Genomic DNA, 12424 nt, shown 5'->3' on the forward strand with positions numbered 1-12424 from the left:
GTCAACATCCCTTGACTTCATCAGAAAGGATCCTTGAATAAGACGGGTTCTTTTCTTGAGAAAAAAATTAATTGTAGATTCCTTATGGATAGTTGAAGATCCCGGTCGTCGCCAAATTTGTGTTGTAATGAAGTTCAAGGAGATCAGGTAGAAATCAATGGGTTTATTCAACAGACAGCTTGAACAACCACCTCCAGCAAGAGCTCAGTAGAGAATGGTTAATCCTTGCATAGAATGTTACAGTGGACATGTAAGATAATAATTCTAATAGAGAATGCTACATAACCATTCTAGCATAAAAGGTACAAACATGGAATACTACAGTAGTTGCACAGGAACTCCTTTTCAAAGATGGCAGAAAGGTGCAGCGCCCTAAGCCTCTGCTCTTTGGTGTCTTGTGCACTGTTGCTCGCTCTTGTCAATGGCGCAGGAGCAGCTAAGATCCTCGTGGTTCTAGTGGACGGCAGCCAATGGGTAAGAGTCTCATGATGGAGTTGATAGCCAGGGGACATGAGTTTAACTTGCTAAGACCTTCCAATGCCATATCCATAGATGAGGGATCCTATTCTTTTCATATCGAAACAATTCAGCGGCAATAACAGCGCACCCTGAGCAGAGAGCAGAAGGAGAAATATTTCCTTGACTTTGTGTCCAATCACGCCTTTTCCAAAGTTGCATCACCACATTGCGTTGCTTGGGAATATTAGGAAGCACAAAAGAAAGTTACTAAGATAACTGCAGTAAGTCTGCAAAACATGCTTGGAAGTATGGATCTGATGGATTGTCTCAAAGATACGCTACAAGCTTATGCTAGCCGATCTTCACTATGCAGGTTGAGTTATGCTGGCTTATCACCTTCAGATCTCAGTGGTATTATTTGAAAGCTGGATGCCAACCAAAGACATCCACTTTGCCATTGCTCCATCGCTGAACTCCTATGTGCCCGTACTACATTCAAGAGTGACTGACAGAATGAGCTTTGTCGAAAGATTTCAAACTCTTGCCCTTTACCTCTTGAATTAATTTACAAATCAGTTCTTTATTTACCCCACATATGATTAACTTTGTTGACGGTATCTGAAAACCAACACAGGGATTTATGGTTTGTACAAAAAAGCTGATATCTATCTGATGAAAGTAGATTGTGTCCTTGAGTTCCCCAGGCCGTCCATGCCCAATGCTTTCAGTGTCGACCACCAAAGGCTCTCCCAGCAGAGATTCAAGAGTTTATGGACAGTTCAGGTGAAGAGGGAGTGGTGATCTTCTCATTAGGAAATCTGGTACGCACTGTACCCTTGGAGATAACCAATAAGCTTGCTTTAGGCTTGGCCAGGCTTCCTGAATGAGCGACTTGGTGCTACACAGGGGAGACACCATCCACTCTGGGGAATAACACCAAGATTCTGAGCTGGCTGCCCCAGAATGACATCCTTAGTCATCCAAAAACTAGGGCCTTCATTGCACACGGAGGAGAGAATGGAGTGTATGAGGGCATTTACCATGGATTTCTTGAGATTGGCTTTCCTCTTTTTGGTGACCATTATGAGAACATTTAGCGTCTTAAGAGCAGTGGAGCCGCCTTCCTGTTAGAGAACATGGCAGAATTCACAGCAGAAGATAATTACACTGCTGTAAGAACAGTTATTGATGATCCAAGCTATAGAACCAACATGCAACGCCTGTCTGCTTTGCCCAGAGATGTACAGGTGCACCCAATGCAGACCGCCATCCTCTGGACAGAGTACACCATCCGACACAAGGGTGCGTCCCATCTTCAGGCAGCAGGGAATGACCTGCCGTTTTATGAGTACTACCTGCTTGACGTCATAGGATTTCTAGTAGCTGTTCTATATTTCCTACTAATTTTAGCTTGGAAACTGAAAGGATTGACGTGTTTGCCATTTTCAGTGATGCTTCAAGTCCTCCAATTCAAACAATGAAAACATCTGTTGCTGAAGTTCAATGGCTTCTTTTCAGTAAATGTCATTACGTTTCCAAGGGAACTTCACAAATGTAGGCAACTGTACAAATATAGGGGCATATGTACAAGGACTTAACGCCCCATAGCGTAAATTATTTGACGTAATGGCGGCTTTTTTATCGCAGTATTTACAAGTTGCTGCTAACTGCAGTTAGCGGCACTTCTCCAACATGTATTTTTAAGATTGCCACTTCAGTTAGTGGAACTTAATGAAAATGAGATGCAAGGCAGGCGTTCCTGTGCAAAAACTGCCACTAACCCCACTTCGCAATATTTACAAGGAATTCCTTGTATGGTGCAAAACCCAAAAAACTGCCTTTAACTCCAGTTAGTTTTTAAAAATGGTGCAAACACTTGGGGCCTTATTTCAGAAGGTTTTGGTGCTGGACAGCGCTGCAAGGAATGTTGCTGCACTGCCCTGCAACAAAACTACAGGGCAGGAATGTGCAGCATCAATAAGATAGGGCGCATTCCTGGGCCTCATTCATGAAAAGTGCTGCATCGCTGCGACAAAACAGCATTGCAACACTTTTCACTATGCCCTTCTTGCGACACCATGGATGCACAGTATTCACTGTACGGCGCTCCATGTCGCAATTAACGACAGATACTTCTGGAATCCTGACGTAACTGTCAGCCTAAAGTCACGCATTGCTGCAGTTGTGTCACAAGCATGACACAACTTCAGCAATGCATGGGTTCAGCCTAGCCCTGTGGCACTGCGTCACCCTTGCAGGCTTAGGGTACTGGCGCAGTGACGTCCTACAATTGTTGCAGTGCAATGTGATGGATTTCACTGCACCACTCCTAAATGGCTTTGTTGGGTGGGAACGCCCACCCTCCATACATCATACCTGATGCAGGTATAATGTGGCACAGGGCTTCACAAGGTCACGCATATGCCTAAACACTTCACTTGCAAATATGGCACAACTTGGTGGAAGAATCATGCTGCAAGTACGTCAAGAAAATTACGCACCGGTGTGGTGAAACTGTCAGAAGCGGCTCATGAATAAGACCCCCTGTCTTTTTCCCCTACGTTGGCGCACAATGGTTGCCATGAGCCAACACAGGCACCCTTTGCGCCATGGTGCAAGCATGACTGTGTTGCGGAGATGATTGATGGTGTGGCTCTATCTAATCTTGAGACATCTGGAGGTAGGTCTGGACTAGTGGAGGGCGGGAGTGAACCAGTTGGCCTTCTTGGAGTGTTGTTAGTCTGGTCTTTTTTTGAGGGGTGTCAGTGCAGTTGGAGATCCATCGGTGGAGGTTGCGCGCTATGGTGTTGGCGTCTGTAAGTGTTGGCGGTGTGGTGCTGCTGAGGGAATTGATGGGAAGTTCGGTGGCCTTGATCCAGCTGCGACGGGGGCAATGATGGCGATGGTGTATGGTTGGCGTGGTGAAGGCGGGATGTAAGCAATAATGGTCGGTACAGAGGTATCCTGTGGTGTGGCTGTAGTTGAAGTTTCCGCTGTTGGAGAAGACGGGCTCGAGCGTGTGTCAGGCTATGTGGGTTGGTGCAGTGACTAGCTGCTTGAGTCAGATGTTGGCGAGGTTTAAATGAGGTACATCTGAAATATTTGCTACAGCATGTATTCTCTGGCTGGTATTGATATTTTCTCAGTGCCATCAATATTTATGAAGAAATCAATTTGCATATCCAAATGAAGAAAATACCCCAATGTTAACACTAACCCTCACCATTACTCTAACCAAAGCCAAAACTCTAATCCTAGCTCCCATCCACAATACTATCCATAAATATATTTATGCCAGGGCAGTGAAGATAAATGTGGCCCAATACACAATATTTTCTGCAAATATAAAAATGAATGCACATTCACACATTTATTGTTACAGTGTATAGGTCTAATTGCATTTTCTTACCACATAAGAGCATACATGACATTAGAGAAGTTGAAAGTGAGGCACCAGATGGGTCATCTCCCAGCGCTCAGTGAAATAAAGTTGGGGTTGTGACTGAAAATTACAGTCTTTTTCCCTAGTTTGTTTGAGTAGAGAAAGGAAAGATTATCATAGAGAACCTGTAAATTGGGAACAGAGTGCGCGCGCTGTCAGAAAGGTGCAAAAAGCTTTTCACAATACTGAATATTTCCCTTGACAATCTGCCAGCAGCAATCTTATTAGCATAAAAATATCAGAGAGCGGTGCGACTGAGGCGTCGGTATTTGGAGTGAATGACCCTCCGTGTATCAAGGGGGTCGCCACTGAGGTCGTTAAGAGTCACTGCCTTAGAAATACGATGTAGGCCACCCAATATATATTACCTACTGGCGGTCGCCAGTAGGTAGTTATAGTTAGGCTCGATTTCCATAGGGAAATCGCAACATTCTATTTGGAATAACTTCGGCGCCGGTTGAGGAATCAGCCTGAATTTTTCAGCAACTTTGCCTCGCGGCGCTCCGCTCCTTCCCTGAAAGTTTGGGGGGGATTCGTCAAGCGGGGGCCGAGATAAAAGGGGGGTCCCAAAACGTGTTTTCCCCATGTTAATTTCCATAGGGCGGTCTGTCGCACTTTTAGCTCGAACGGCTGAATGGATTTTCACCAAACTTGGCAAAATTGTAGGGACTGGTAGCCCGATGTGCCTTTGCTATGTCTCAAGATATGTGGTCCAGAGGATTTTGAGTAATTTAGGTTAAAAAAAATGTATATATCTGTAAGCGCGCCCCGGTGCGCGTACCGGGGAGCGCTCCGGGCACGCCACGTGACCTGCGCACGGGAAGCTGATTGGCTCTCGGGTGTCTGTAAACATTCGAAACAGTTCGCAGCGGCCGCCATCTTGTGTCTCGGTAGGATCGAGACACAAGAGGTGGTAAAAACAAAAGGGAAAATAATGAAAAGGGGGCAGGGTACACCCCCCCTGACCCTCTAGGTTTGATGTGGGGGCCATAAAAGGGTCCCTCGGGTAAAAAAAATGTTTTCGCTTTTTTCCGATTTTCGCGGGGGGAGCGCCCGGTACGTGCACCGGGGAGCGTACCGGGGAGCGAATCAAAAAAAAAAGAGATTGCCAGAGTGCTAAACATTTTAGCAATTTTTTTATAAATGGGAGGTAGTTCTGAAAAGAACTTTTTTTTAATTGTTTTTGTTGTTTTATATATTTTTTTATTTTTCTGAACATTTTTTTTTTGTATTTTTTGAACAATTTTATAATTTTTTTGCTTTTTTTGGGCGGAACAACGAAAAACAGGCATTAGAAAGGGCTCAACAGGAGCAAAAAAAAAAAAATTACTTCTTGGGGTGTTTTGAGCACTTGTGGTTTTCAAATGCTCTATTAATTAAAATGATACTCCTCTCCCCATAAGAAATTAGTGCACCACAATAAATGCACACTAGCTTCAGGTGCACAAAATTCTTTTGAATATTTGGGACCGTCTCCCTCGCCTCTGGTCCCGATAGAGTTTCCTGTGACGATATACTGGCCACAGGAGTTGGTGGGTTATCCTGGAGGTGACGCACCTCAGCAACGCTATAATTGATTGGATGCCACCTCTGCATGTGGCGGTGCATAGTATAGTTTCCAAAACTATACTTTTTGTTTGTGCCTCGGGACAGAACTGCATTGCAAATGAGGCATGTCACGTACCGGGCATTGACCTTTTTTTGCTCTCGAGGGTAAGAAAAAAATTGCCATATAAAATTGTCTATGTGGTGGGATTGCCGGGGCTCTTCACGCAAGAACTGCCTCGGCTCTACCTCCTCTTCCTCTTCTTCTTCCTCTGGGTTTGGAAGGAACTGTGCAGGTGGTCCTTCCTTCCTAGGTGGTTGTGGTGGTGGTGGGGGTCCACTAGCTGCAGCTACTACAGATGCCATGACTGAACAAGCAGAAACAGGTCTTCCTCTCACAAAGATGAAAGTCAGAGTGAGGAAAAAAGGTGGGGTTTTCATGATTTGGGAAAAAAACTGTTCTGGACCAATGAAAAGCGTTATTTTCAAGTCACATGATCCAAGCTTTCAACATTTGGAAACCAAAACTGATCTGCACCAATGAAAAGTGTTATTTTCAGATCACATGACCCGATGCGCTTACGCTACGCGCCCCGGGGCGCGTCGCGTAAGCGCGTCATGACGTTGCGCGATCGTATACGATCGCGTGATTCCGGGTGCGCTTACGCAGTGCGTCATATGACGCATCACGCGACTACGCGAAACGTCATGATGTTGTTTTCGTTCGCGGGAATAGCGCTCTCGGGACGCTCCCCGGTACGCGCCCCGGGGCGTGCCGTAACATTGCGCTTACCCGTGCGTTCACCGTTACGCGCCCCGGGAGCGCTCCGGGGCGCGTACCAGGGCAAACAATAAAAAAATATATATATATTTACACTATTTAAAATTTGTTATAAAAATTATTACTTTCTTACCTATAGATATTTGCTATTAAAAAACCTATGAAATTCACTGAAAAAACCATAGGTTTCACCCCAGTTATAGTTAGGAATTAGCATTTAAAAAACCTATTAAATTCACTGAAAAAACCATAGGTTTTACACCAGTTATAGTTAGCTGGAAATTTTACTCGCATAAAACCATTGAAATTCCAACGTTATAGTTAGTTGGACTCACTATAACTTGCGCGTGCAATGCACTGCTGATGACTTCACATATTACATCACTCATGACATGGTCAGTGACATCACTCATGACATCGCTGATGACACCATCCAGTGAATGTGTGTTTATCTGAGAAATAAATATGTGTTATATATGTATATGTAAAAGTTGATGGAAAAATAAATTAGTGTTTAGATGTTTTTTTTTTTTTTAATTGATTGGTTAACTGACTTAATAAGTGTATCTTAGGCAATACATATATTAGTGAGTAATGTTTAAATATTGAAATATAAGGATTAGTGTTTCACTTTCTGTATAAGTGGCTGCATGGGTTGGTGAGTAGCTACATGTGTATGTATATGGGTTATTAGATGTTTGATTTAGTATCAGTATGAGTGTTTGTATGGTTTGGTGGGGGTATTACTTAGCACATAGATGCATGAATAACTGACTCTCTGTATGTGTTTTGAAGACAGCATATGTGCAGGACTGTATGGGTGGATGAGTGAGTATATGTGTGTGTTAGTGAGTGAATGACTGTCTCACCAGTGTCTTTATCAGCAACTACATATGTTTTAATCTAGTATATGTGAATATTGATGTATGCAAGTGAGTATATGTGAGAGTATGAGATTGTAAGAGTTCCTGTTTAAATAAGTATGTGTTTCTATAAGTGATTGTTTAAGAGAATAAATATGTGTAAATTTCCTTAGAAGTAAGGTGGTAGTGTGTGTATAGCTCTATATGCAAATAAATGGATGTTCAATAGTTTATTTGCATGTGTGAGTAACTTTTGGATGACTGTCGGTGTGTAACAGGATGTATAGGTGTATCACTACATATGATGAGTGAGTATATGTATGAGTGACTATATAGAACTGTTGGTGAATGAGTGGATGTATATATAGATGGTGGAATTATTGAATTGGTTGTTGTAACTGGTATGGGTATCTCCATTTTGTTTGAATTTTTTTTTTCTATTTTTGAATATGTGTTTCAAGGGTTACATTACAGTGAAAGGAGGTCTGTCACTCTGTCACAATGATGGTGTCATCAGTGATGTCATGAGTGATGTCACTGACCATGTCATGAGTGATGTAATATGTAACGTCATCAGCAGTGCATTGCACGCACAAGTTATAGTGAGTCCAACTAACTATAACGTGGGAATTTCAATCGTTTTATGCGAGTAAAATTTCCAGCTAACTATAACTGGTGTAAAACCTATGGTTTTTTCAGTGAATTCAATAGGTTTTTTAAATGGTAATTCCTAACTATAACTGGGGTGAAACCTATGGTTTTTTCAGTGAATATATATATATATATATATATATATATATATATATATATATATATATATATATATACAAATGTGTCTCCTCCTCGAATCTCTCGGCGTCTCAGGAACAACCTCGCACACCAGCAAACAAGGGAGACGGACCACAAACGAATCAGCATAGGTCAATTTTATTTATTCCACAGAGATCAGCTACGCGTGTCTGGCAAGATATGCCCTTGATCACGCTGCAACATTTGAATAGACGAAAATGCTTTTTATGCAGTGTTAACGTAACACTCCCTCACGGTGACATCATGTATCATGTGATAAATAAATAAACAGTGAGAAAATACTACCACAGAGTAATAGTGCCACTGGCATAGCGCAAAGACATATACCTGGATAAATCCAAATATTTGGGCATATATTCTATAAAAATAATGATGATGGAAAAATGTATATATATCTCCACATATACAAACATCATAAATCTCAAAAACATTAACTGTATGAATACAGAATCAATGATACAGAAAGCCCAGTATATGCGTAATATACCAATAGATAATACATATATACATATACATATATATGTATATCATTATCAGGGCATGATACGTGACTGCCTTTGTGGCCCCGCCCTCATTTATTTATAGAGACACATTACGTCATGTGGGACTCTACCACCACACAGTACGCACACGGGTACGTTCTCTCCGCCCACTCCACCAGTCCTGGTGAGGTGGGACATTGCGTTCCTCCCCAACTAAAATAATATTGATAACACAAAAATGAAATGTACAACTCTGCATGCCAATATACTATACCAAAGTCACCCAACAGCGATAGTCACTCTTTGGGCAACCCAGAACTACACCAGGAAGCCAGCTAGCCTCGATGATGGCATTGGGTTATCGCTCAGGTGGTCATGGGAGCAGTTGCTATGACCAGGTACACTCGTAGAGCAATTTCCAGTGTCTGTGGTTGCAGGTGGGCCAGGCTAAGCAGGACTTGACAGCATCACTGCATGATCAGTTCGGTCAGAACAGTCCACCGAATACATCTGAACAAGGTGATGAAAGAGATCACACCAAGTGCTCACCGCACCCAATGGGGATACTCTACTGTTCACTGGGACTTTGTTACTCCCTTCAGACTCTTTTGAAAAAAGAAATGTTGCAGGTAATCTCCTCATCTTCTTGCTGGGCAGTGACCATCGTACCTTTGCGAGACACTACTGTTCACAGGCATTGCTCAAACGGCAGATGAAACTTGCTACCCGGGTAGCAGTCTTTGTGAAAGATTCGCCCAGTTGGATATTGGACACACGAGCCGTTTGACGTGCATTGGTGGCCTTTCTCCTGTTGAACTCTTTCACATTATCTATGGGACCAGGAACCCAAACAGGGTGGTGTGGGATGGTATCTGCAATGATACACCCCATGCAGGCATACCCTGGAGCATGGGGAGTCGGTGCTCCTGCAGAAATCCGTAACTGACTTGTTCTATCAATTGTCTGCCCGCTTGGGATATGTGGATTACCTTATTGAGGGTCCGCATAAACTACTCCACTTCACGGTTTGCCTGTGGCCACCTCGGAGTCACTTTGTGACGACAGATATTCCATGACCTCAGATAGCCTGTGAATTCTTGTCCATGAGATGAAGGTGCATTATCAGTCCTTATGATCATGATTCCGTGCGTGGCAATGACTTTCTCTAGTTTGGTGATGACTTCCATCACAGTCTGCGAGTTGACAATCTCCACTAACGGGTATTTGATATATTCATCAATAATGATCATCGCATGTCGCCCATCAGGCAAATGACCAAAATCAAAACTGGCCTGCTCCCAGGAGATTTCTGGGCCTTCTTCCGTGATGACTGGAGAGGGGTGCTCTGTGGTTCAGATAACCTGACACCAGTGGCACTACTTGACAGCATTTTCCACCACTTCATCCATTGCCAGGAACTTCACCTTAGCTCTTGGTTTTGACCACGCCTTGATGGCCATGGTGAGTCAGGTGCACTACCTGAAGAGTGAACCCGATTGTATCACCAGGCGCGGTCCTCGGAGGAGGTACCCTCGATAATCCCTTGGCAGTTCATGGCGGACATGCAATAGAGAGTCAAAGATCTTTTGCGCCTCTTGCGTTCTTCAAGACCAATGCTTTTTCAAATTACTCCAGTCATTGGAAGAAACAGCTGTGATTGCTACTTTCAAGCATTCATCTTCCTGTGGAGCTGACATCAGAGTGTCCAGAGCCAGTGGAAGCGGGCAGGATAGTTCTGCGACATATGTCATGTATACTTCCGTTGCCTCAGCTTTCTCTGCTTCTTCAGAGTTGGCATCATGGAGATGATGGGAGAGGTAGTCCGCAGAGCTGAAGGAGCCTGGGTGGTATTCTACCTGACAGTCATATTCCTGACGCTGTAACAGCCACTTTTCGATACAGGGTTGTTGCTTCGATGCTGACCCTCTGAAAAAAGGCAACAGCAGTTTATGGTCTGTGGAAACAACTAAAAGGAGGCCATACACATATATGTGGAAATGTCGACAAACACAATGTATTGCTGTCGCCTCATGCTCAATTTGGGAACAACGTTATTCCATTTCTGTTAAAGACCAACTCGTGTAGACCACCAGGATCTAATTTTCATCCTTTTGTCTTTGTAGTAGTACAGCTTCAAGACCATGAGTGCTTGCATCCACCGCCACATTGGTGTCTTTCCTGGGATCAAAATAGGATAATGTGGTATTTGACAATAGTGCTTCTTTAGTTAACTGGTATGCTGTCTCTTGTTCAGGTCCCCATTGCCACGTGATGGTTGTCTTAGTCAATTTGCAAAGAGGTCACGTAAGACCAGTGAGGCCTGGGAGGAATCTTCCACAGAAATTCCATGCCAAGGAAACTTCTCACTTCCGAGATGTTGCAGGGTGCCAGAGCGGCTTTCACATCTTTTACCTTCTAGGAATTCTGGATAGGGGCTGACTCCTTGCTCGGAGAAAGTGAGCCAAAGTAATTGATCTTTCTTTCTTTTTTAGGAACTCTAATTTTTTTCAGTGGAGGGTGAGCCCCACTACCCTGATTCGCTTACTTTGATGATACCTGGTAGGTCACTGAACAGTTCTCACATGGAATTCTGAAAAACGTCTGCCACACTGAAAACACCGAAGCTGAGATAGCGATATCGACGCAACCCCACATGTGTGGAGAAAGTAGTGATATACCTTGAATCCAGGTGCAGCGGAAGCTGAAGATACCCTGACCTGATATCCACCTTCGAGAACCATTTTGCACCGCACAACTCGCCCAGTATGTCTTCTGTTGTGGTGGTCAGGTGCCTCTTGCTCTTGATAGCAACGTTGGGAAGCCTCATATCCAGAAATATGCGTACTTGCCCTTGTTGTTTTGGCTTCTTGGCAACTACGATCAGGGAGACCCACAAATAGGACCAGTGACCTTTTCAATGATGCTGGCACTTTCAAGTTTCTCTAGCTCTTCCTCCACTTTCGGCCTCAGGTGGAATGCAATGCAGGGATGTTGCAAGACTACCGGTTGGATAGACTTGTCTATATGAAGTTTGACCTTGATATTCTTCAAACAGCCAATCCCCGGGAAAATGGATTTGAACTCCTCCAATATTGTTGAGAGTACCTCTTCCTGTACTTCCAGGGCAAAAGAAATCAGCCTTAATGCCTCAGTGGTCGCACCGCTAACCAGCATGCTGTGACCCTCTTTTGCTGCATATACAGTCGAATCTGCACTTTTTCAGTGGTGCAACACTTTGGACCAGAAACAACCCATGAGTGGAATTAGAGATTTCTGTCCAAAGGCAAAAACTTAAATTTTTGCCTTTACCAGATTGGGGCTTTGGTCCATGGTTTTGTAAGTATTCACTGACATGAGCTCAATAAACACCCCTGTATCAGTGGTAGCTCTGATCTGTTCATTGCCTATGGTGATTTGACACTTAGGTAGATGACGGCAGGTGGAAGGTGGCACTTTTAAAGCAAAGACATAGTGGACCGAGTATTCCTTGGTGTCATCGTCTATGTCCTCTTCTTTTTCTGGCTCCCTCAACTCCATCTGTGCCGTTTCTTTCTTGACTGTCGAAGAGTTGCACCCTTTTGCTAATTGGTTGTACTTACAACACGCTGAACATAATTTCCCTTTCTGGACAGTCACTCATCTTATGCAGGGACCCTTCACAGTAGCCGCATTCTTTTCTCCTCTCTTGGAATTGCTTTGGAGCCGTTGGTGCAGGCTCGAGTTTGTTGTATTGGCGTGTTCCATTTTGATGGGACGATTGAGGGTTTCTTCCATGTGTGACGCTTGAATTTCGTTGCGCGCACTGCAACTCCAAATGCGATGCAGCATGTACAAGAAAATTTGTTTTATTTATTTTTTACGTTACTTACCTGTAATTGTACGTTTCCCGTATTTTACACCCCCCACCCCACGTCCCTGCCCGGTGGAACGCCCTACACGGGCCGTTGCTGGTGAGGAGACTCTACAGTCGCAAAGATGCTCCTCGTAGAATATGTTTGAATGGCGACAAATCGTCAACTTACACAAAAGTGTAAATTTACTT

At 43.7% G+C, this 12424-nt stretch overlaps 1 pseudogene; it reads left to right on the plus strand.

Annotated features, from left to right (window-relative positions):
* The first annotated feature begins 351 nt into the window (after positions 1 to 351).
* Positions 352 to 1940, plus strand: LOC144783974 (UDP-glucuronosyltransferase 2C1-like; annotated as a pseudogene).
* Positions 1941 to 12424: the final 10484 nt, after the last annotated feature.

This window comes from Lissotriton helveticus, chromosome 10 (assembly GCF_964261635.1).
Source record: "Lissotriton helveticus chromosome 10, aLisHel1.1, whole genome shotgun sequence".
Taxonomy (NCBI): domain Eukaryota; kingdom Metazoa; phylum Chordata; class Amphibia; order Caudata; family Salamandridae; genus Lissotriton; species Lissotriton helveticus.